The 24,196-nt window shown below is 36.1% G+C and overlaps 1 long non-coding RNA gene across 2 annotated transcripts in view; it reads left to right on the top strand.

The window, feature by feature from the left end:
• Positions 1 to 495: 495 nt before the first annotated feature.
• Positions 496 to 24,196, top strand: part of LOC311438588 — a 118,491-nt gene continuing 94,790 nt past the window's right edge. For both annotated transcript variants that reach the window (XR_014694191.1, XR_014694192.1), the window contains exon 1: positions 496 to 736. This is a non-coding gene — a long non-coding RNA (uncharacterized lncRNA). The remainder of the gene's footprint in view (positions 737 to 24,196) is intronic.

Here is a 24,196-nt window from a genome sequence, read left to right on the forward strand (position 1 = left end):
ACCCTCAAACATCTGTTAATCAGATTCAGGAAATGCTAATGAAATGAGAGTTTATAACAGAGGTACTGCTAACAGGTTGCTGTGTAACCAAGAAGGATCTGTGTTATTTGTCATCTTCTCTGAACTCTCCTACATCTGGATAGAAGTTGCATGTGCTCATTAGCACAAGTGTGTGGACAGTAATGAACTAAAAACTGGCAGTCTTTTCTCTGCCTGGACAGTGCAAAACAGTTTGTGTGTGCCATATCATTTTTAGAATTTCTAGATGTTGCTTTACATAAATTCAAAGCATGACCCATGTTTGGTTTTTTGTTTTTTTGTTAAGCCAGTTTTGAGTAGATTTATGCAATCTGTATATGATAGAAGGAGTTTGAACTTTCTCTAACATCAAGATAGTAGATGGACAATTCACTCTCTTGTATTATTTCTGTCTTAGAAACATCTCAGAACAAGAAAGAAAAAAGGAGAGGGAAGGAAGGAGGGAAGGAGGGAAGGAAGGAAGGAAGAAAGAAAAAGAAAAAAAAGGAGAGAGAGAAGGAGAGAAGGAGAGAAGGAGAGAAAGAAAGGATAATCCTATTATACTTTCCAAAAGGACTCATTAGACAACAAGAGGAAGTGTGCAGAGGATAATTGCATAAGAACAAGCCAAATACTGCAATATTACTGTAGGTCAGAAGAAGGCGGCTATGAAATGTCAGCACCTACACACATCATGGCAACTAAGGAGAAAGGAAAGGTAGGTAACCCTTTACTGCTACAATACTTTATTTCACTTTAAAACATTGAAAACAGTATTTTTTTCTGCATTAGATATAGAAATGACACATTTTTCCATGATACCCTGCTGTCCTGCTAGCAAATGTTTTCCGGTCAATCAATCAGTCACTCAAGCAGTCAAAATCTTTAACCACATAAAAATCTATTGAGAACAAGTTTTATTTACAATGGTGACCTGGCCAAGAAAGCTCACAAACAGTAATATGTAACATCACTTACAGACATACAATCACTATTGTATATTACTAGAAAGTGCCCAAACATATCACCAGGCATAAATCAATTATATAAAATACCACGAACATCAAATAAACCAATAAAAGAGGGAAGGTCATAACACCACCAGACATGTCATGAATAACCTCCACAAACATCAGCCAGTGATTCATCCAGAGTATGAATAAATATATATATATATATATATATATGCAAGCAATTCCTGTTAGATCCTTCTGTGTTCTGTTAAAAATGTGTTTCTGTCTTTTGATGTCTATTTTACAACATTACTTCTATTTCTATTTCACTAAGGGCATTGATTATTTTTAAAGCCTATCTTAATTAAAATTGGGGGTATTACTTGTTATATAAATGTGCATTTCAGCATGTATGTTTTGCTTTACAATTCATTGCATATATTTCTGTGCTTGCTTATAAATGGTAATACTCTGCATTTAATATTATAGTTCACTATATTATTATAGCTTTGTCTACTAAAAGAAACTGGACCTAGAACACTATAGGGAACGTAGTTTGGTATAATTGTCATTGTCATTCCCCCACCCCTGCCCCAGATTATGAATATACATAATTCAAAAACCACTAAGATTTGAACACTCTCTGTTTGAAATAATATTACAGACATGTTGTAAGCTTCAAGTCTTCATCACCTCTTAGAATCTGCACCAGTATTTGTATATTAGCAATAAGGAGTATATATAAAACCATTATTAAATGTGGTCTTTAGAGAGCTGAGAGCTTATACATAGAACAACATATCTGTAACTTTTAAATATGAGAATTGCAATCAACCCATTTTTAAATGCTGGACTATGGTTTTCTCAGTATGTCTGCATTCATCTGTGTCTTATTCCCAGAGGTCCATGTTAAATGCTACCAGTCTAGAGGGTCCTATTCCTCTGTGCTCTCAACTGGAATATACATTTACATTTTTGCAAGGGCCACAGGAGTTTAACCTTCACAAATTTTGTTTTGTTTGATAGTTTGACTCATACTTTTCACAGGAATAAATTATTGCATTCAGAACAGATGTCCCATGCATATCTCATCTATTTGAATGGAATTTTATGAAATAAATTATATAGAATGTGCAAACTTCCACAAATTACTTATTCAATATTAAGATAATGTAAGTAAGCATTACTTTCAATCTGTCAATCAAACTTGGCAGAAAATTCGGTAGTATCTCTCATCAGATCTTATTCTTAAAGGGGATGTCTCTGAGCAACCCACAATTTACAAGGTGGTGATATTGCCCACCATTTACACTCCAATAGTCTTCAGCTACTATCAGCAAGACAAACCTGTCTGCTAAATTGGCAACGAAAGTGTTTCATTGCTGAAAATGAGATTTGCTTTTAAACCCTTTTTATAGCTAAATTGAATGTATTTGAATGGAAGAAAAATGTATGAAAACATTTGGTTTATTTATATACATTCTCTTCCAGATATGGAGCTTATTCTGAAATTCAGAATAAATAGATCATCCAGACTCTTAATCTAGCTCCCCTGCTTTTAAACTGATGATATTGCCTGAAAATCAGACTGCCATCATTTCAGATTAGTCATTTTTGCTTCATTGATAACATATGCACTTAGAAGCAAGTTCTGCACATTTAAAAAAATTTCAGCCCTTCTATGCATGCATTTTTCAGATATAGACCCAGCTAGTATATGCTAACACTAAGCAATTTGTTTTGCAGCATGTCACATAATTCTCTTTTTTTTACACCCAATATCTATGATTAAGAAATGTAATACATACTAAGAAAGTCTTAGATAATTTACACGATGCATTAAAGTGTTTTGCATGAGAATATAGTATGATGCAGACAGCAGAAGAATTATGTCTTTCATTAAAAGGTTTGCAACTCAGTGTGCTATGATATAACTATAGCAGTTTTTCTGTCTCGGTGAAGGTTTTTTATTTTAAACACTGCCTTGAAAACCAAGGGATGCATATGCAATAGCACTACTTTAGCTATATGTTTTAACTTAATATCACCTCTTAGTAATTACACACTGTCAGTTTACCTGCTGTCCCAGGGTTATGGGTGAACAGCTATGCTGTCACTGTTCTTCATCTCTCTGAATCTTGATGTAAGCAGTAAAATAAGATGGCATTTTTTCATTATTTAATGTTTTAAAAAAATCCTAGTTCAAAGTCTATTTGAAGCAGTTCATCAAGAATGATATACATTAAGGTCAGGATTAAAAGAAAACCAATTACATGGAAGAAATATGATTTTTGCCATGGATCCTTTATGTGCAAATTAGCATGTGTACTTGCTGCCTAATTTAGAAAGCACCAAAGGACAACTTACAGGGATGCAGAGTGGCTTTTGGAGGAGTTTAGAATTGGTGTTTCCTGAAGAATTTAAGCAGGAAATAGGAATGGTTCACTTGGCAAGAAGGCTTGTGCTTGGGGTAAAACCTAGTCATCATTCAGCAGGGCTTACACTATCTGAAAAAACATTTTAGCTGGGGACCTGTTTGAACTAGCAACTTCAAAGCTTCTCTGAGTTGGAGTAATCTCCAAGTGTGGCAGTGTACATAGAGGTTGTCCTGCATCCTATTCATACCTTCACTGTATTGTTGACAGAATAAAAGTGAGAGCTTTAAGCTGATGCAGCATTTTGATGCTGTCTGGCTGTAAGAATGGCTTACAAGGCAGGAAAGGCTCAGCTTTTTGATTTTCAGTGTCTGTTTCAGAGAAATTGGGGTCTGTTACAGGTGCACTGCAAAATATGCCAAAAGCCGTACAGGTGTCTTCCCTCTCTCCCATCCACCAAAGTTCAGATTGACTTGCTGTAACATTTTCTATCTGTTTTCATTCTTCTACATTGTCTTCTCATCACTTGTCTCCTTCATTTTGTATTCATCAGTTCTTCATGATTTCACACTAAATATTTGCTTGGAATATATAGCTATGAAGCTGTTCTTTCTTTCCATTTCAAAAATCCTCTTCTATATTGTCAGGAAAAACAATGGAGTGTACTTCTTTATAATATCCAGACACCATAACTGGCATTTTATGGAGTCTTTATCTCAACATGTAGATCAGTGTGATAGGTAGTTACATTAGTACGTTATCATACTATATATTTGAGCTTCTGGTGAAGGTAAGAACAATAATATCTAACATTGGTGACTATAAACTAAAATGCAGGAGATTGTGTATCTGAAAATCACTATATAATATTATTAGATAATATAAGAACTAATACCATTTCAGCTAACTTGTAAAAATGCTGCAGTATCTTGTGCTGAAACAGAATTCCTCTCTTTTGCTGGTTTGGACTAATATAACACACAGACTTAATAAATCCAAGGCGTTTAAAGGATATTTCCATAAATTATTCTGTTAGTATGTGGGTTTTGGTGAAATTTGTCAAGCTGTATTTAAAAACAAAATGAAGAAGCAGTAAATCTTTTGTTTGGCCAGAGCTTACTTGTACTTGTGTGCAGAAGGATAATGTTCTACTGTGAGTGCAAAGCTGCCAACACTGAAAATCTGTATGTCCTCCCAAATGCTTGTTTATGAAGACAAGAAAACAGCATGGCTTGTTTTGCAGTGACACTTCACTATAAAGGGGTTGTTGTATTTCTTCTGCCTCCTTCTCCCCACAGACTGGCAGGTTGGAGTCACAGCCCAGAGGCCTTGGGCAGCAGTCTGTTCCCAGAGCATAAGAGATATCCTCAAGGGACATAGAGCTCTAACTACCCCATGCAACATCGTGCTCTCAGATTAATGAAAGTAGTATGCCAATTCTTGACTACTGTACTGGTTTTTGAAGGGTGTGGACATCTGGATGGCTTTTAATCTAACAGAGTGCTCAATTCACCAATGATACCATGCACAAAGATGCCAATGGTATAGGGTATTTTAGTCTCCTTCCTGCTAACCGAGCTGAATTCCAGACCCCTGTAGTGAGGTTCCCATCCTCACTGGGCTTGCTCTCTAGTTAATAATTGGCTGCATGAATTATAAAGCATCTTCCAAAGGCTCTAGAAATCTGAAATAGTGAAAGCGACAGTGATTCACCTTTTGAAAATGTGGTAAATTAAGCTACAAATGAAAACTGTTATTAAACTATGACTGGAAACTGCTATTACGGCATTTGGCATGTCCTGCAGACAGGGGAATTCAGAACAGGTTGTTGCTACTTTTCAAGGGATGGCCCTGTGGAAATGTATGTATTTCATACCCAATTAATTCAGAAAATAAATAAATAAATAAATCTTTGGTCTATCCAATCAGCCTTCAGCTCAGATATTGTGAGCCAGTGAGCCTTCTCCAGACCAGAGCTATGGCAGAACTGGACTGTCTCTGAAATTGCTGTTGAAAAATGAGGAATGAAAATTAAGCTCAACCAAATGAAAACTCTCCATAGATTTTCTGGGTTCATCTCTGACATCTGTCATCTTCATGATGCAACATATCTTGCTCTGCAGCAAATTTGTATGTGGTCTGTAACTCTGTGTTCCCCTTTTTCTAAAGTTCCAAATCCTGTGTGCTGTGACTTTCAGCACTGAAGATTGCTCACAGCAGGAGTCATTAGAAGCTGAATTTTCAATGTACTATGTCCTACATGTTACTAATTACTCATCCTCGCTCTTGCCAAAATTTGCCATCTCAGATAAGCACCCAAATTTATTGGAAACTTCTAATTTTAATATCAATCTACCTTAAGTCAATAGCTGTGAAATAGAGGTAATAGTGCCTATTTAACTCAAAGAGATAGGAGACAGGTGCTTCACACAAAGTACTGTATTGATAAGGACCAAGGCATTCACCTGACAAAATGAACTCTGTCTTCAGAACACGCTTCAAATACAGCATAGGAAATAATTCCTGGGACTGTACACCTTTGGTTAGGTGCATACCTGCAACAGGTTTGAGTAATTTTTGTGCAGACATCCATTATTCTATCATTTCTTAACTTTAGTGTTCTTGGCTTTGTAACGTTATTATTTGGGCCATCAGTGAAATGTAAAATCAGAGTTGAAGGTCAAGTGAAGAGACAATTTGTCTATGATTTCCTGCTTAATACATTAGTTAAATCGCATGTGTTCAAGGATATTCTCATTTAAAAACAATATAACCCAAAGTTATTCAGGTTTTTAGTATTGTCATTCAGTGGGTGCAGAGATGTCCTTGTCACTGTGCAGCAAGTGCTCTGTAACAGCCTTGTTCTGTACTTCTCTTGGTTGCTAACAAGTTTCTACATACAAGGAACTATAGAATAGTTTTTTAGTTTGCCTTTTTGTCTGGGATTTACATATTAATTTGAGCTGTAAATTATAGAAACATGCAAATTATACATGTATGTTATAAAACCATTAGAAACACCGAGTTCCACAGCTTCAAGTTATCTTAGTTCATATAAATAGAAAAACTATTTTTAACTCTAAGAGAAAATGATATACTATGTCAAAAATTGAATACTATGTCTTGGAAGGAGTAGTTAGCAAAACCGCTAAAGGACACAGGAAGCTCTGTTCTTTCGGTATATGAAAAGCTTTTGAAAATTACTTGCAGAAGCTCCTCACTTCATGACAAAAGAAAGAAAAGAGCCTGTACCTGGTGGTTAGTAACGTCTCTTGGATCCTGAGTTCTGTACTCTGAGGTCTTGAAGATTTTGTCTCTTAATGCATTTGACTAGTTCAAAAAATGGAGCAGAAAAATTGATATAATTGTTTCATCCCTCAGCCTTATAGTTTGTACATTAATATGTATACCCATATTGTTAGAATTTGGTTCCCCATTTACAGTTACGCCATTTTCATAACCTCAGGAATAAATAAGATATCTCTACAAAGACCAATCAGATTTTTTGAACAATGCTTATTGTTAAGATTTAAATTCACATAAAGAAGGGCAAAAAAAAATCTGTTGGCTTTTTTTTTTTTCCCCCCATGATATTACAGTGTAGCTACCTGATCATGCATAGATGTGACTTTTAAAGCCAGTGGCAGTCTTTGACATCAACAACCTTATTTTAGCAGAAGTTAAGTGCCTTATTAAAGACTTATTTAAAAAAAAAAAAAAAAAAAAAAAAAAAAATCAAAATCCTTACTTTCATAATATTTTGTTTATTCCAAAACCATCCATTTTACCAGATGAATTGAGAAAATGCCATAGCAACACAAATCACTTGAGTCCTATGGGAGGGGCTTAATATTAGAACTGCAAGACCAAGTAAGCAGTTTCTGGAAACTGAGAAAATTACATTTCTAATAACTACCTGCTAATTCCCTGGTAAATATACCAAATATTGTCTTGTCATAGCTGCCTGTTGACTGAGGAATGTGCCCTTAGACTACTGAGGTTGAATGTACATTTTCTATTTTTGCAAAAATTCTGGAATTAAGGTATTGCAACCACTAAGGTGGATAGCAAAATTTCCATAAACCTTACCGGACTCAGGAATTTATGCAAATACTTCATCACCAAATGGGAGTTTAATGGTTGTCTCTAACACCACCTGCAAAAATGAAAAGTACCTCAGAATGAGATCTGCACTACTTTGCCATATACTTAAAATTCTTATGCAAAATGTACTGATCATAAGTGAAATATGTTATTTCCTAACCTGACCTTACCTCATTATCATTTATGCATGTTTCAGCATGCATGTACAGACCCATTACTAAATGAACAATCTCTAGGCACCCCTGTAATAAATGAATGACCCTTTACACATTTATAATGTTTTAACATTTATGACACTGCTATCTTTAATTTTGAGAAAAACAGAGTTTGCCCATAATTTAAAATTATGTGGCTAATTTACTAAATGTATAAAATGAACAATGCTTGATTTTAAATTGATATTTAAATTCCCTTAAACAAGGACAGAAGAACAATGTAGTTTATGTTAGCATTTTTTTTCCAATTATATTACAGATACTGAATGTAGTTATGTGATCATGCATAAACATGACCCTTCCAAAAGAGGCCCCTGGCCTTAGAACAGTTCTTACTAGTGAAATTATAGAAGCTTGGATGGCCAACAGTATCAAGAAATAATTGCAACTTTATCAGGCTGTTCTCAAGTAAGTGCTGTCACTGCCTGAATCTGGTGATAAATTGCATCGATCATGTAGGTTACAGAACCCCTATCAGTATCAAAGAAAAGACATTATATTTTGACAGTGGTGCCTCCATTGTCAACTTCTGGAAGTATTGTACTGTACTACATTGAACGGCTCATTTAATACCTGTTTATAAAATTAAACAAGCAGAAAAAAAAATATTCCTAACTATTTGAAATACTTGGGAGATTTTTTAGAGCACTTAGTTTTAAGAGACACTTCAAGTTAGGTAAAAGTGTGAATTCTGGATATTGCAAAACATTGGCTAATGTTGTTGCAGGTAACGAATTGGTGAACGTGCATTCTAGAAAGCAACATTAAGCATGTTTTTAAACACCCATATATATGGGTGTTTATCGGAGGGTATTATGGTGTATATGTCATGGTCAGTTAATAGTAGTTACAGATGAGTTTCCACAAGCTGTGTGGAAACCCTTGCTTCAAATCTGACAGGAGTTTTTCATATTATAGCAAGACTCTGATTCTGTATTCCCTTCTTACCTGTGAGTGGTTAAGGATTGATGTAAAACTTTGAGATTGAACCCACAGTCCTAATATTTAATTTGAATGATATAGCAGCAGGCTGTCATGCTGCATACTGGTATAAATGGTTAAAATGATATTTGAGAGTACTTTATTAAATTTAAACAAAAGGTGGAATTCACAGTAAAGTCAAATCCACCCAATAAACCAGACAGGTAGTGCTCATAAGCCTTAAGGAAATCTTTTGTCATCCCTTCTGGCTTGAACAGCCAGCCAAAATTTTGACTTTTTTAGGTTATTTTAGGAGGAAATTTAATGATCAAGTCAGATATATTTAATTTAGAATTTTCAACTTTCATAATATAGGAATATAATTTATCAGAACATGGTGGAAAAAGAAGTTCAGTTTATAAGTAGTGTAAAGTGAGGGTAGGTGTTGCCATTAGTCTAGGAACACTTTTTTTCTCCTGTACTCAGTGTTGACTCATACAGAATAGACTGTTGTGCACCAAATCTGTGACTAGTAACTGTCTCGTTGCAGGAAAAAATCTGATATCCAGTCCCTTGTGCTTCTTGTGCCTAATAGGCAGCAGAAGGTTTGTGTACTTGACTACAGCTTCCCTCAAACCATTTTTTCACTAATTCTGCTTCAGGTCTTCAGAAATGAATGGCTTCATCCTTGGCCCATCTTAACTTGCTTCAATAGGGAGAGTTAGGAATTCAAAATAAAATGTCTCATAGGTTATGTCTGCTAACAAATTTCCACTAATTGACATCAAACTGGTTAATTTCCATATAATAAGTGTTGATTGATTCAAGGGTTTGACTGAACTGGCTAAAACTGTCCTTACAATGATCACTTATGGGCTACCTTGTTGGAACACAGTGGAATATTTAAGGTCTTGCCAGATTTCAAGGATGCTGGGAGTTGGAACAATGTTTTTAATCTTGGCTACTAATTATGTGGCAAAGGTATAAACTGGGCTTTGCAAATCATTATTTCCATTAGAAAGGTGTTGGAAGCAATTCCACTGAGGGCTTCCCTTCTATTTATGCAGCTGTTATTCCCATGGGAGGAGGCCATTGCAGTCCTGGCTGAAACATGGGCTTCTGTTCTGTTTCCACAGCACTTGGAAGAAAAACAAAACAGGACTAATGAAAAACACACACGGGAAATGCTTTATTATTTCATCATCCTCACCTACTGAGATCTGGCACCACTCTGTGTTTAGGAAGAACTTCTCCCGCCCTCCCTCTCTCGCAGTGTGGTTATATAAGGCTGACACTCTGTCATTTCCTGTCAGATCATTTCAGAGGAATTTGCTCTTATTTCCTCCCAGCCTCATCCCCTCCTCCCGGCCTCAGCCTTGGCTGCGTGCCTCAGCAGCCATGCTGTGTTTACTTAACCGCATGGAGCGCTGGGCTGCACGGCTCAAAATTCTGGGGCAACACGCACACAAGCACATCGCGAGCAAGTTCGCAAAAATTAGCGTTCCCACTCAGGAAACAGACAGCGATTCTTTTGTAAAGAAAGTATGCAGGGGCCAGTGCCAGACCTTAGGCAGGGTCTTTGTAGGCTACAGAAAGGTATATACTGACTGTTTTCACTAAATGGGGACAAAAATCTTGGATTGTCTCTATGTCTCTATGTCTCTAAGTAAATTTCTCTTGGGAGATGCATTTTTGATCATTCTACATATTCAGAGTAAGGTCTATTCTCAACATCTCTATGCATCATGGAATTCACAGAGCATCACTAGCAGTTAACTTGATGTTCAAACAATGTGTTAGTATTTGCCAAACATGTCTGGCTCCAATATATGTACCTACAGCACTGCACAAATACATGGTTACTCCTAACATTTTTCTACTTTGGCATACCTGTAACAGACTGGATAGATTAGTTAAAATGTCCATGCCTTATAAATGGTGTAAAACTATTTTAGTACCCAACAATGGTGTGAAAATAAACCATGCAGAAACAGGACATTTATACCTGAATGATGTGTGAGCTTTTCAGTGGGTAAAGTGGCCACAGTTCATTGTTTAAAAAAAAAAAAAAAAAAAAAAAAAAGTAATCTTTAGTCACTAATAATCTCCACACTGATTTATGGCAATGGATAAAAAGAATTAAGTAAACTATCTGACTGGTAAGTCATTTCTTCCTTCCCTGGCAGCATAGGATTTGTTTAAATGCTGTTAGGAGAAGGCTAATTAAAATAATTTTGCCAGAAGTCTAGGAGATCACTAAGTCCAACACCCATGCTCTTGATCTGGAATGACAACTTATTTCCTAACATAAACTAGAACTTTCTTACCAATACAGAAAATTAGAAATCAGAGTGAGAAATTCATCCCTCTGACATAATTATAAAAATAACTATTATTTTGGGTAGCAGTCATGAAATAAATGACAATTGATATTTTGGAACATTTAAGTTTTATTTAATATTATTGCTAATATTTATTTAATGTAAAGCTAGTAGGCTACCTTCCAGGCCAGATCAGGAATTAACAGTTTTCATTCTACTTATGATTGATTTTTCTTGTCCAGAATACTATGAGAATTTTAGAGCAAAATCATCAAATCATAATCTGCATGAGACTATTATCATTAACTGGAGTTAACATTTAATACATGTCCCCTTGTACACTAATTCAACATAAGAAAAATATTTGCAGTTTTTCATTTTACAATTCATATCTATTTTGCTTTACCTGTTCTATTGTACTCTAAGTAGAGAGAGGGAAATAATTGATGTAAAGAAGAAAATTAAATTTTTCCAATTCCATTTCCACAGTATAGAGATTTCAAGTCTAAAATTAATGCAACTTTTTGAATTTTCCAGTTTCTAAATATGTGAAATGGAAGTTAAAGAAGTCCTAAATTGCCAAGCTAAAATTAAATTACAATAATAGAATTTTTGCATATATATTTGGAACTGTATATATCTGGAAGTGTGCTATTCTTTTTTCAAAGTAATTATGTCAGATAGTCACAGGTCTTTCTTTTATGATGTGATCTACTAAATAAGATGTTTTAATGTTTCTGAGATAGCAGAATTTTAAGCACATTTTCTCTATTTTGTCTAATTTGAGTGATGTCCTTCACAAGTCAGATTACTACCATGTGCCATTATTTTCAAGATTATCACTATATACTTTCAGATTTCTTGAGTTTATATTCTTGTCTTTCTAAGTTCTTCATAGTGATGACAGATAAAAAACAATAAATAATCTCAGTGGAGATATTTAAAACCAAAAAGAACATTTATTGTTGTTAGGCTGTCAGTGAGAAAGAGAGAGAAAGAACCTACGGAATGCAAGAATAACTGGCTATTTGTAATAAAATAGTATGGAAAATTTATCACAAATACTGTCATCTCATCTAAACATGATTCTGCTCACAATCACCAACAATAACGATTTTCTTAAATTTTATTCATTACTTAAATGAATCAGGAATTCTTTTTAACTCTGCTGATTTTACTATGAATAATTTCCTGTGAGTATTCATTACATGGTACTTAAAGTCTGAGCTATGTTTCACAGAGGTGATTGGGCAAGGCACAATACTAGCCTTGACATTTTATGAGTTCCGTTATGGACTGTATGGTCTCACCGTCTCCTCTTGAAGTACTGTGTTTCTTTCTTGTTGGAAAAATCTGCAAGACGGTAGAAAATTGGTTACTGAAATGGTGAGATCTGTTCAAAGTATCTATAACAGACAGTTACTGTGTTTGAGTCCACTGTCTTCCTCCAAAGCAGGAGTATCCATGCCATTTTAGTAGATGCTTGTCTAGTCTGTTTTTAAAGGTTTGCAAGGATGTAAACTCCTAATCTGCAGATTCTATAGCAGCTGTAAGATACACTAGATTTTTAAATATCGGTTTTCTGGAGAAGAGAAGAATTGAGGTTTTCCAGAAAGAGATGGATTACCTGAAAATTTGCAGGAGTTGCCAGGAAAAGACTGTCACTAACCACCAGTGACTAGGGCCTCAGAAAATATAGGAAAGTGGACAAAAAGGAAGGTGGTATGGAAAACTAGTCTTGAAGATCAAAATCCAAGTCATCTCCATTAAATATACTTTAAAAATATCTATAAAAAATCCAAGGCAATAAGCCTAGATAAAGAGGGCTAGCCTAGGACTGTGATAACTCATTCCTCTGAAGACTCTGAATAGATAAGATGAAAGAGGATCTACTGCACCTTTCTGTAGTAACTTCTCATATGGTAGCTTTTTCTATTCTGGGAGCTATAACTAAAATAATTTTGGCAGAAAAGACATACTTATCATGACAGGCTTTATGACGGACTTTATGACTTATTAACCAGAAGCAACAGAATGACTGAGACAGTGTCTACAGCAGCAGAAAAATTGGAAGATTGTTCTACTGGGAATACATTTTGTGATCTAGTATTTTCCAAGGAAATGTTATTAGGCAGAAGGATGAATTTCGTATCTATTTTGATGCAGAGTCTTTAGATGAAATCTAGGATTGTACCGCTGTATTAAAGTAGTTTATTATGATTCTAAAAACCTCAGTCAGTATATGCCTGCATTTATAGGGCACATACTAACTCTAACAGCAATTGTTTACCTCAGGATGACCGAAGAGTCCACAAAATTCCTCTTCTGAAGTCATGTACGGAAATAAAAGGGGCTGTTAGACCTGATAGTAAATGATCAAAACAAAGAAGTAGAAATATTTTTAAAATCCATGCTTTGGATGATTACAATGAATGAATCATTGAATACAGTGATTTTAATAGTACACCCTGAGTCCAAACATCAAGCTCTGCTCTGCCCCATAGATGTGCTGAGATCCTCCTGTAAGTGTAATGGTGGCCAGGTGGAGGAGAGGTGGAGTGTTCCCTTTATGAATGGCATCAGTGGAAATGAGGTCTGACTGGAGATGGAGGTAACCATTGGGATGATCAGGAGCAGCATGCCTATGTGGATGAGTCTAGAGAAATGAAATGCATCTAAAACTTTCTCTCTGGCCATCACATTTCATCTGACCGAAGAAGAAGTCAAGGAGAAATACTCTGCACTGTTAAAAATGGTCCATTAAAGCTATGAGAAAAGTTGCATTGATTTCAGAAAGATAGAGGAGATAGTGGAAATTGGGATGCTTCTCTGAAGGGGACTTTTAAGCTTAAAAAAATAAAACAGAAAACACATACACTCCTGTGTGTGAGACAGAACCAGGGACAATGTTAGATAAGTTGTAAATGAAGTCCTTCACTTTTTAATTTTAAGTAGAAGGCAGAAGACCATTAAGCCAGTTGGGAGACAATGTGGACCTGTGAGAATGCAGAGGGGTGTTCCTGATTCCCTGCTCAGAGGGACCTCACACTCTGGACTCTGATGTGAGGAGGCCCAAATGTCCTCTTATCAACTGTTGGGGACAGAAGCCAGCCAGGCTCTAAGTCGGGAGAAAAGCAGCTGCCTAATTAATCCTCCTCAGACAGGTATTCAGAACATTTTGTTAAAACTGAATATCAGAATTTGATTATTTTTTTTTTTGTTGTTTATATTTATAAGTGCTGACAGTGTACTAAGTAGCACAAAGGAGAGAGCTCCTGTTTTAAGAGGCTTCCAAAATAAATATAATCTAATTTTTTTTCTGGAGTTTGGCCCAGTGCCTATTAGTAGCCAAACTGTGATACAATCCTAGAGCATAATGACATACTGTGCTCATTTTCCTCTGAGAAAAATGACTGATGATATTGCTTATGAAGAATTTCAGCTCTATTACATGGGGACACGTGCACAGACTGCAGGGCCATGCGTCATTCGGGAAACAAGCATGCATTCAGTATTTTTCAGTGTTGAGGCAGTTGTGTTAATGACCTGACTTTTGCTGGTAATATTCACATGTGTAAAACTCACCAGGAAATAATTAGGAACACAAGATAAAATCTTGATCCCATTGGAGTTAAAAGGAATTCTCCTTTCGAATTAGAAGTTTGCAATATCTCCATTTAGCTTCATCAAGAGCAGTCACCTTTTTGTTTGCTTTTGTGCTTCCTATGTCCAAAACCTACAGCTATATTATGTAACTCCCTTTTACTAACTCCTTAAAGATGAGCTCCAAAATTAACCTTATCATAACTGTTATATAACATAAAATTTCACATTGCTTCTTGATCTGATTTTTTTTTTTTTTAATTTAAAATGGTCTTTTTAATTAAAAATTAGAAATCAGGATTTCACGGATTTCACAGTGCAAAAGATATGAAAAGGTTCTTCTTATTCTGTCATCTAAATTGGTGGTTTAAATTTAATTGTAGATCATAAAGAATGAGATTCAAGATTTGAATATTTGCAGGAAATCCAATTACATACTTTATGCAATATAGTAAACTGCTATTACCTTACCTAGTAACATTTTTAGCACACACACAAACAGATATGTTTCATCCATGCCTATAACAGGGAAAAGTGGTAGATACTTTTAACATGTTTTACTTCATTGGATTTGAATAGGGTCTTGTTTTTGTGAAATCTGGCTTGAGTTCAAGTTAAAACATTATTTGCTTTCTTTTTTTGTCTTCCTGCCCTTAACTAGTCTTTTGCAGTGTGAAAATACCACAGCCTATGGTTGATGTCTTCATCACAGTGGAATGCTTTTAAACTTAATGAAGAGTTGCAATAAATCAGTATACTTCATTCTGCTTTCTATCATCAACACATACATACTTTCTTAGGTATTAATCCCCTCAGAGATTATTAGAAGTCAATAAGACAAGTTAAAAATAATTATTATTAACTTTGTAAAGGATTGTATCTGGTATCTTAGCTGGTAGCTATCTTGTCTCCAATGAAGTGACATTTATACATTATCCATTCATGTATTCCTCAGAAGATTTAATATACACACACACACACATATATATGTATATCTATCTTACAGCATTTAACCACAGTCTTGCCTTAGGATGCTGAAGTTGAGCATGTGCATTTTTTGCAGAACTGGGGCTTTAGTTTGATGGCGCTTGCAAGCCAAGACTTTATGTCCTCCTGTGTTTGTTCAGCACCCACTATGAAGCATTATTTTTTGATGCTTCTTAGTTCTAGATGTGGTAAGTTACTTCAGGGATAGGCTTTTTGTTTCCCCTTAGGTTAATGGTTCCAGACTTTTTACCCCAAACCCACAGTAAATTTTCACCTCAGCCCTCTTTCTGTGACTGTGGAAAACCAAAACAAGTAGCTCTCTCTCTTCTTCTTCTCTTTCTTCTGCAGCCTTTCCAGAAATTGAAAGCTGGATCTTTCAATTGACCAGTTTCAATAGAGCAAACAGCTGGTCAAGTGATTCTCCAATTACTTCTAAACTTGCAGTTTTAATATTCTCCTAAATAAACCTTAATTCTCTTTAATATTCTTCTTATTCTCCTTAATGAACTCCTTTACTATTTGAATTTTATTGTCTTTTTTTTTTCATTTTTCTTTTCTTTTTTTTTTTTTTTTCCTTTTTTTCCAACTAACCTAGTTAGATCCTAATTAAATGTACTGTACCTGAAACATGCCTTTTTAAATACTGAGAGTGATGGCTAGGGCAGGTTGTTTGCTTTTGCCTCAGGTTTTGCTTCTTAAAGACAACAAGGAAACTAATAATGGGGTCAGCATTTGTGAAAGCAATACAAAGCCAAACAAAGAGAGTGTATTCATTTTGACTGAGAAATTTCTACAGTATATTTGCCTATGGGGTTGTCCCTAACCAAGGTTACCAGCTTATTAAGGAGGTTACTATGGTAACAGTGAAAAAGGGTTTCTCAGATTTCTTGATGGCCCTTCTCAGTTAGGCTTTATTCTATTCCTTGTTACAAAATTAAATATACCTTTTCCATGAATAAGCAAGTCTCCCGTGATGGTAAATAACTTCTTGACAATTTCAAAACATTAGAAGTCCTTAGAAGTCCATTTAATAGTTTATGCTCCACAAGGATATAGCATATTTTATGAGATTTTTTTATTTTATTTTATTTTTTTTGGCCTAGAAACAACTTACCTTTACTGGCAGCAAATTTTTAGTATTCAGTTTTTCTTTGAGCCCTGCATAATAAACCTGTAGTACAGAGACACCTGACTGTTAGCCCATATAAGACATAAAATATTTTCAAACTTGAATTAAAAGCAACTTTTTAAAAGAATACTAAGTCCTTAAAAGAGCTATTTAGAAAACAAACAAACAAACAAACAAAAAAAAAAACAGTTCCATGTATATTATAAACATCTCCCTTTGGATGACACTGGAATTATCTCCATGTTGCACCCATGAAAAGGAGTAAGCCTCCCAAACTGGATATAAGCAAGATATCAAGCTAGAGCTTCACCAGGGAGACTGCAGATCTCTGGTCCACTCACTTTTTTCCTACTTTGATACTAGATGTATCCAGTACTTAAAGACTGTTAGGCCTTGGAGTATAACGAGAACAGGAGCAGTTAATCCCTCTCAGTATTTTTTAATACTTCTCCAAAAGTAAAATTACTGCTTGAAGTCCTTTGAGATGTGAAAAGCAGTGGTATGTTGGATTAGACACACAGTGTTTGAGTTTTTTCCTCAGACATGGGTGCTCCTTGTATTTGTAAATGCAAGCTGAGATTTGGAGTAACAGCACAGTCCCTAAAATGAGAGGAGCTGCCCGCCCCACTCAGGTCTCGCAGCATCCACGCTTGTGGGGAAGTTACTCCCTCACAAACTCATTCCAGTCTAAACTTAAGCAGTGCTGTACCCTCATGAGTTTCTGGCATATGAAACGAAAGCCTAAGAACCAACGACTTTTCCTAGCATATATGAGAAAGTCTGCTGAATTTCAAACAGATTGGATCTGCACCACAGCAGTTTTGGAGCCTCTCAGTGGATTACTGTTACTTCAGTGATGACTGGGAGGAATGTCATCTGCCCTGTGCAGCAGACTGGAATGAAGAGCGCTGTTTCATATAAAGAAATAGTCAGAGAAAACTTTCTCCCAGTAGTTTTAGCTTTGAAATGCCTTCCTTACTTTTGAAGATGTATCAACTAATATATAGGCTAAAGGATTTCCAGTTGTCTCTGCTATTAATATATAACATATATTCTTTTTGCTTTGCTTTGGACTTAACCAATTTTCTCTAAAATACATCCAAGACAGACAGCCAACATCTAAGTTCATTTTGGGTTTGGGAGGTTTACACATTATAAATGCTAAGTTACAGGAGCCTTGGTTACCTGGAAGTCTTAAAATTAGAGCTCGACTCTTTGTGGGCACTGAACCGGACCCACTGCATTGATTCACTGCCCCTTAGTTTTCACACTGAAATAGATAAGTTACATGTTCACAAAATAGACAAGTCTGCTGGCTTTGTGTAAATTCACCAACAATTTACATTGAAACACGTGAGTTTGCCACTAGCTTGTTGTTTGGTTTTGTACAAAGATAGCAGTGTATCTGACTGCTGACTATACTGAACAATTGCATTATTTTAATGTTTAAATTGCTCCTAGAGGCCTATTTTAGCCTGATAAAAATTATAAATGAATAAATTAAACTGTGTTTCAATATTCAGCATTTTACTACTGCTAATAATTTAGGAGTTGATTTTCTTTGCCTATTTTATTAATGTATTTATAGTACACAAGGAATAGGCAGAGGTTTAATTACTTTTTATTTTCAGTGCTTACAGAAATTAAAATTCTGCACTGGACCAAATTCCACTCTCAGAATAGGATATAATTTACCCTTGGCTGTGTCTGCAGGGAAAAGGTTTGAGCCTACTGTGATCATTCTATTTTCTTATTTTGTTTTTCAGAGAAGCTGAACTGAAAAAAAAATAAAATACTAAGTAATCCTTCAGGGTGTCTAACATAATCTTACCAGTTTTTTTGAGGAATGCAGATAACGAATAATATCTTGAAAATATATTAGGTATAGATGCTCTTTTGGACAGGCACACAAAAAAAAGACAGAACTAAAAAAGAAACAGTCAATTTGTCAAAACTAGTCTTGTTTGAAATATATGCAACACAGACTGCAGAAACTTCTTGTGTTACAGAGGAGAATAAGTGCTGAACAGAAAAGGTTGGCTCTTATCACAGACATCACTTAAAACCATCTTTTATAGTGCTGTAGGTACACACTTTACACACTTTACAGGGTTATAAAAAGTCCTGGTGGGTTTACAACCCACAACCATGTGCTTAAGTGCCTTGATGGATCAGGCCCTTAATAAGAACAAACTCACAGTGAGATGAGGTAAGAATGGCATCTAGGGAGGACTGATGGGAGGTTATTAAATGGGAAGCAGTGATACTGTGTGTGCACCCTGAATGAGAGAGGGTCTTTGCCCCAGAGACCCACCTCTGGAGGGCAGTCCTGCTGAGACATGGTGTATTCCAGGCTCTCAAGACCCATCTTTTTCTTTCAAGTATCTTTTTGCTATTGAACACTGAGAGGCTTTGTGGAAGAAACATTGGTCAAAAAGTAAAGGAAGAAGAAGTTTGTTCTGTAAACAGGGAAATACCTAGCTCAAGCACCACAGAAGTAGGAATACTAGGCTTAGCTGAAAATAGGAAAAGGCCATGAAAATGGCATAGTGCTTTTTCTGGTATCAGAGGACAGAACTAATACAGACCTAGTACGGCTTTTCATGCAGCAGACTACAACATTGAAAATAGTGGGTTTTGCACAACTAAAGCAAACAAACAAAGAGATAATTTTATTCATGCTTCCACACACAGTAACACACCGTGTCTCTGTCCTCCAACCTGCTTTTCAGCCAAGCAAAATAAAAAGACCAAATACAAGAGTGAAGGGGAAAGTTAATAATCAGTGGAAAAGACGTGTCACCTGTGTGTTGTGACAGTCATGGCATGAATCATGTGCTGCCCAGCCTTTCTCCACACTGGGGGATAATAATGTTCCAAACAGCAAATGGGCTTTTCAAGGATGCACTCCCAGTCCCGACTGGCCTCTCTACAATCTCATTGTTCTTAAACCAAAATACTAATATCAAATGTATCAATTTCTAGCTAAAATTCGTTTGAAATTATTTTGCAACTGTTTTCTCCAGCTGGCAAGAAATCTGGGATTTCTCAGATAATACCTTGAGAGCAGTAGGAATGTCATTTTTTATAATATAATTATGTAATAAAATGGGGCTGATCTGTGATGGAGATTTCCTCATGTACTTAAATAAATCAAAGCAACTACCAAATTCACTATACAGCTCAAGTCTCTCAGCAGAGTTCCCTTCAGGCATCTGAAACCTACATGTGAACAGTTCCTTGTGATGTTGCCCACATGAGACCTGAAGATCTAGGACTGTTCGAACAGACTCTACAAGCAAATTGTGGAAAAGAAAGTAGGAAAACTAGCATAATCAAATCATGTGCACTGTATGTCAAACTGCCAGAACAAAAAGTGTCATCAATCACACAGCCAGTGAGTGATGGATATGTGTATTGGACCTTGTCAGAGTCCTGAGTCTGCCTACAAAGCCATTAACCAATTTGCTAGCTCAAACCATAGCTACCTTAATTCAAAGCACGGGAATTCACAAATCTTCTGGCTGTAAGCCCGAGATGGATAACTGCCCTTAATAACAGCAGAGCTATGGTGTCTAGATTTTTTATGTTAACTCACTGAGGAAATACATAAGAATAATATGGTTAGATATCCAATGTAACCCTTCCTCCTGAATGCTTTTTCCTTTGCAGGTACATGGTATTCTCTAGAACAGGGAGTTTATACACAACTATTCACTGTTTTGAAAGCATATTATTGAACACAAATGTAATTCAGAGACTGTAAAGGCCCTAACACAAGCAGTATTATCATTCATTCATGACTGGAGAATTTTTGGATCTTCGAACCTAGCAACTTACTGAAAGAAGAAGCTAGTCCATTAAATGGAAACCAGGAACAAAGGGTAATATTAATGCTTTATCTGATTGGCAGCAGGATGTTTGGCCGAATCATCTGGAGCATGTCAAAGTAGTGCCAGCAGATTAGGGAATAAGAAAGTTTTCTTTATTCCCAACCATAATCTTGCAACATGTGTGGACTGTTTAGACCTCAAGGTAGGCCTAAGAGATATGTCTGCAGTGTTCAAACTATTGCCTGATAGAAATTAGGATATGTTGGCAATATCAAATACCCATGTTTCAGTAAGAGTCTTCCTGCTAAATTGATATGTATCTCATAAAGGTGATGATGAACTATTGTTTGATAGCCATGGTATGAAAAGTGATGTAAATTGAGCTTTTTTGCGTAGTTGTTTTGGTTTGCGTGGGCACACATTACAGAGACTCTCAGTCCAGGCTATATGATATTGTTGACACTCAACACAGCTGCACACAAGATGAATACAGCTTTCAACCTGGGGCAAATTCACAGGGATTTGAAACACTAGTGCCATTTACACAAGGGAAGAAAGAGACAGTAACTGCCAGAAAAAAAAAAAAAAAAGAAAAAAAAAATCACTATTAGAAGGGCACACAATAAAACAAAGTATCCCCAAATGTTTCAGCATAATCTATGGGACCAAATTCAGTATTGGCAGCTCATGGAGCTCTGTAGAAAGGTACATTCATTGTACATTGTTGATTCTCATAGACCTGTAACTTTCAGTTTCCAGGTCAACTGAATGATAGATTGATGTTTATCATCACTTTATTTATTTGCAGTAATCCTAATATATATTCAATCTTTTTCAAAAGCTAAATTTAACCCGCACAGTTAGCAAGGGTTATTCCTGCCTGTGTTGTTGCAAGAGACTTTCATGAAAAGCGCTTGGCTCTATAGTTCCTGTTCTCTGACAGCCCCTTAGCAATAAGTCGCATCTCTGCGCCAGACCATTTGTACACCCCTAGCCAGTCTTCAAATAGCTGGCTTCCAAGATTTGTGTACCCCAACACTATTTGCAGAAGCGTCCAAGAAGCCCAATAGTTCCAGCACATCTATCAAATGATGTGCAAAACGACTTGTGGGTGATTCTTATTCCAAAGAAAGGGGCATAATTTCACAGAAGCAGGCAATTTAGCTAAATTAAAATAACAGATATTTTATGAATGATACCCAGTAGAGGAAATTCAGAAAGTGAACGGAAAGCAGAAAGAAAACAGATTTAATATCTCTTTGCCAGCAGAGCACGGTAATGTCAAACCTTAATTAAACTAAATGCATGACTGAATTAAATACATTGTTCTGAATGATCCTCCAGGTCAATGAAATTATTAACTGATTGATCTGCAAAGTTGGACAGGTGATGAATCAACCCAAATTTACTCAGTTTTCACCCCACCCCCCCAATGTAATTTGTTCTCGACAAACTGCATAAGTAGATAAAAATGGATAAGTCATTCAGCTGATAGCCTGTAAGTGTTCCTTCTCTATGTGCTGATAGTGTCTAGGTGTTTTTAAGATTAAAATTATGCCCTTTATTTGTGTATATTTTGGTGATGCTGGGGAGGCACATGTAAATGACTGCAAGAAAATAAGTAGATTGCAGAAGTTTTATTCAGGTAGCCTAAGCTGTCAACTGCAGGTAAGGAGATGGTTACGGGGCAAATGTCCTGGACTACCCATCCCATGGACTGAAAGCCCCTTCAGTCTGCCACTATTTAGAGGTTCAGAAGCTCATTTAGAGGGCCAAATATAGTATGTATATACTCTACTTTTATAGTATGTATAGTACTCTAATTTTAATAGTAAATTTAACCGAAAAGAAACCCAAACAACCTCCCACACCAGATAATCCTACACTCCCTGTAAAGATGAGGCACAAAGGATAATTAAATCTGTATTTGCAATATTTCCATTGGTTTTGTGCTAGCCACAATTACATTTCTGTAATCAAATAGAAGGTGAAAGAAAACATATAGCAATGCCTCATGCCATAAATAATGCATGAGTGGCTGTCTGAAAGAGTGAAAAACAGTTAACAAACAGGCCAGTTTTGTGAAATGTAGTCCTGTAATGTTGCCAAAGACAACGTCTGCCTAGATTATCTGTGTTGTGAGGGTTGGCTGTGTAAACTAAAGTTACCTGGGGACATGTTAAATTGTCCTCTTGAAGGTCTTAAAAATGTTCAAATGCTTTAAATCATAAATCAGGATCTTTTGATCACTTCCCTACTTTCTGGTCTCTGAGCCTGTCAAATTTCAAAAGCTAAGGGGAATGGAAAATAAAAGAACTTTTAAGTAAGGCATAGGCCAGAAATTATGTTTTCTGTGAATTGACACAAAATGACAATTAATTAGGGAGAATGGTAGAATGCAACTAGTGGTGTCATTCTCTAGATTGAGGTTTGAGGCCACTGGGGTCACTAATGATCCCAGATTTATTTTCAAAATGACAAAGTGATTTAAGAATCTTGTGTTTTATTTTCAAAAGTGACTCTTTCCTGTAATGAGGTTTAGGTTCTCAGACCTCTTTTGAAAACATAAGTATGCACTTTGATGCATTTTGGGGTATATGAATAGAGGTTTAATATTATTTAAAGCAAAGTAAATTTAGGTGCCAATATACCTTTAAACATGTGACTCTACATAGCTCTTGAGACCAGAGTCACTTCTTTTTTAAGGACTTTCCCTAACTTCACACCATATATGTTATGGTTTCTTATCCAATTTGCTTCCAGTTTAATCTAGATGAATATTTAAAACATTGTGAATACTCGATGGAATTCTTTGGGTGCACTGACACAGCTAAAAAACTTCATTTTCAAGTTCTGCGTTCTGCAGATTCTTCTTTGCAGGAAAGCACAATAAAGAAACTTTCCTTAGGTTTTATTTGCAGAATAATCAGTCATGTTTATTTGCACTGGAAAATTTATTAAATAATACCTCTTATCTATGAGGCAGGGGATGCTACATCTATGTGGAATACTGAGCAAATGTCCATTCTAGGTGGAAGCCTGTGCTCAGCCCTTGACACTTTTTGCTAGGTCTGGGAGAGCAAAGGGAAAAGCTAGAACTTCCATCACTTCCTGGGGCTTCAAAAGCCTGCTTGTTCCTGTGGCAGAGACAAGACAGCCCTGGCCAGTGTCATTTGACAAAGGTTTAGCAATTCAATCAGCTTCTAAGCGTTTCATCCAAAGGATGTGAGTGGTGATTGCATGCGAATTGCAGGCACCCAAACAGGTGTGAACTGTGGGGCACAGACCAGGGAGGGTTCTGCTTCCAGCCCCTGTACATCTACAGACAGTGAGATGCTGCAAGCACTCAGACACTGCTTCTGTGAGACCCTGGTAGGTCAGCCATACTTGTAACAGCATTTAGGCTGTCCCAAAGTGAATGAGTTATATGGTGGAGATTTTAGAAATATAACATTGAAAAAAAAGACTTGTAAATGTATTCAATCCTACCTTTTGCTTTGCTTATAATTCAGGTTGAGTATAGCAAGTGCAGCTAGGTTTGTTTGTTTAATTTAATTTTCTGTTTCTCTGCTGTTAGGCCATAGGCTTTTAAACATTTCTTGTGTGTTTAGCAGTTAACTCAGAAACAAAATAGAAGTACACTGCTTTTTCTGAGCAACTCAAAACCTGATCTCACACTGGTAAGGGTTTTAGAAGCTGGTGCTGCTTGTTGGTGTGTGTACATAAACTGCCTCATG

The sequence above is a fragment of the Aythya ferina genome, assembly GCF_964211825.1.
Source record: "Aythya ferina genome assembly, chromosome: 6".
NCBI lineage: Eukaryota > Metazoa > Chordata > Aves > Anseriformes > Anatidae > Aythya > Aythya ferina.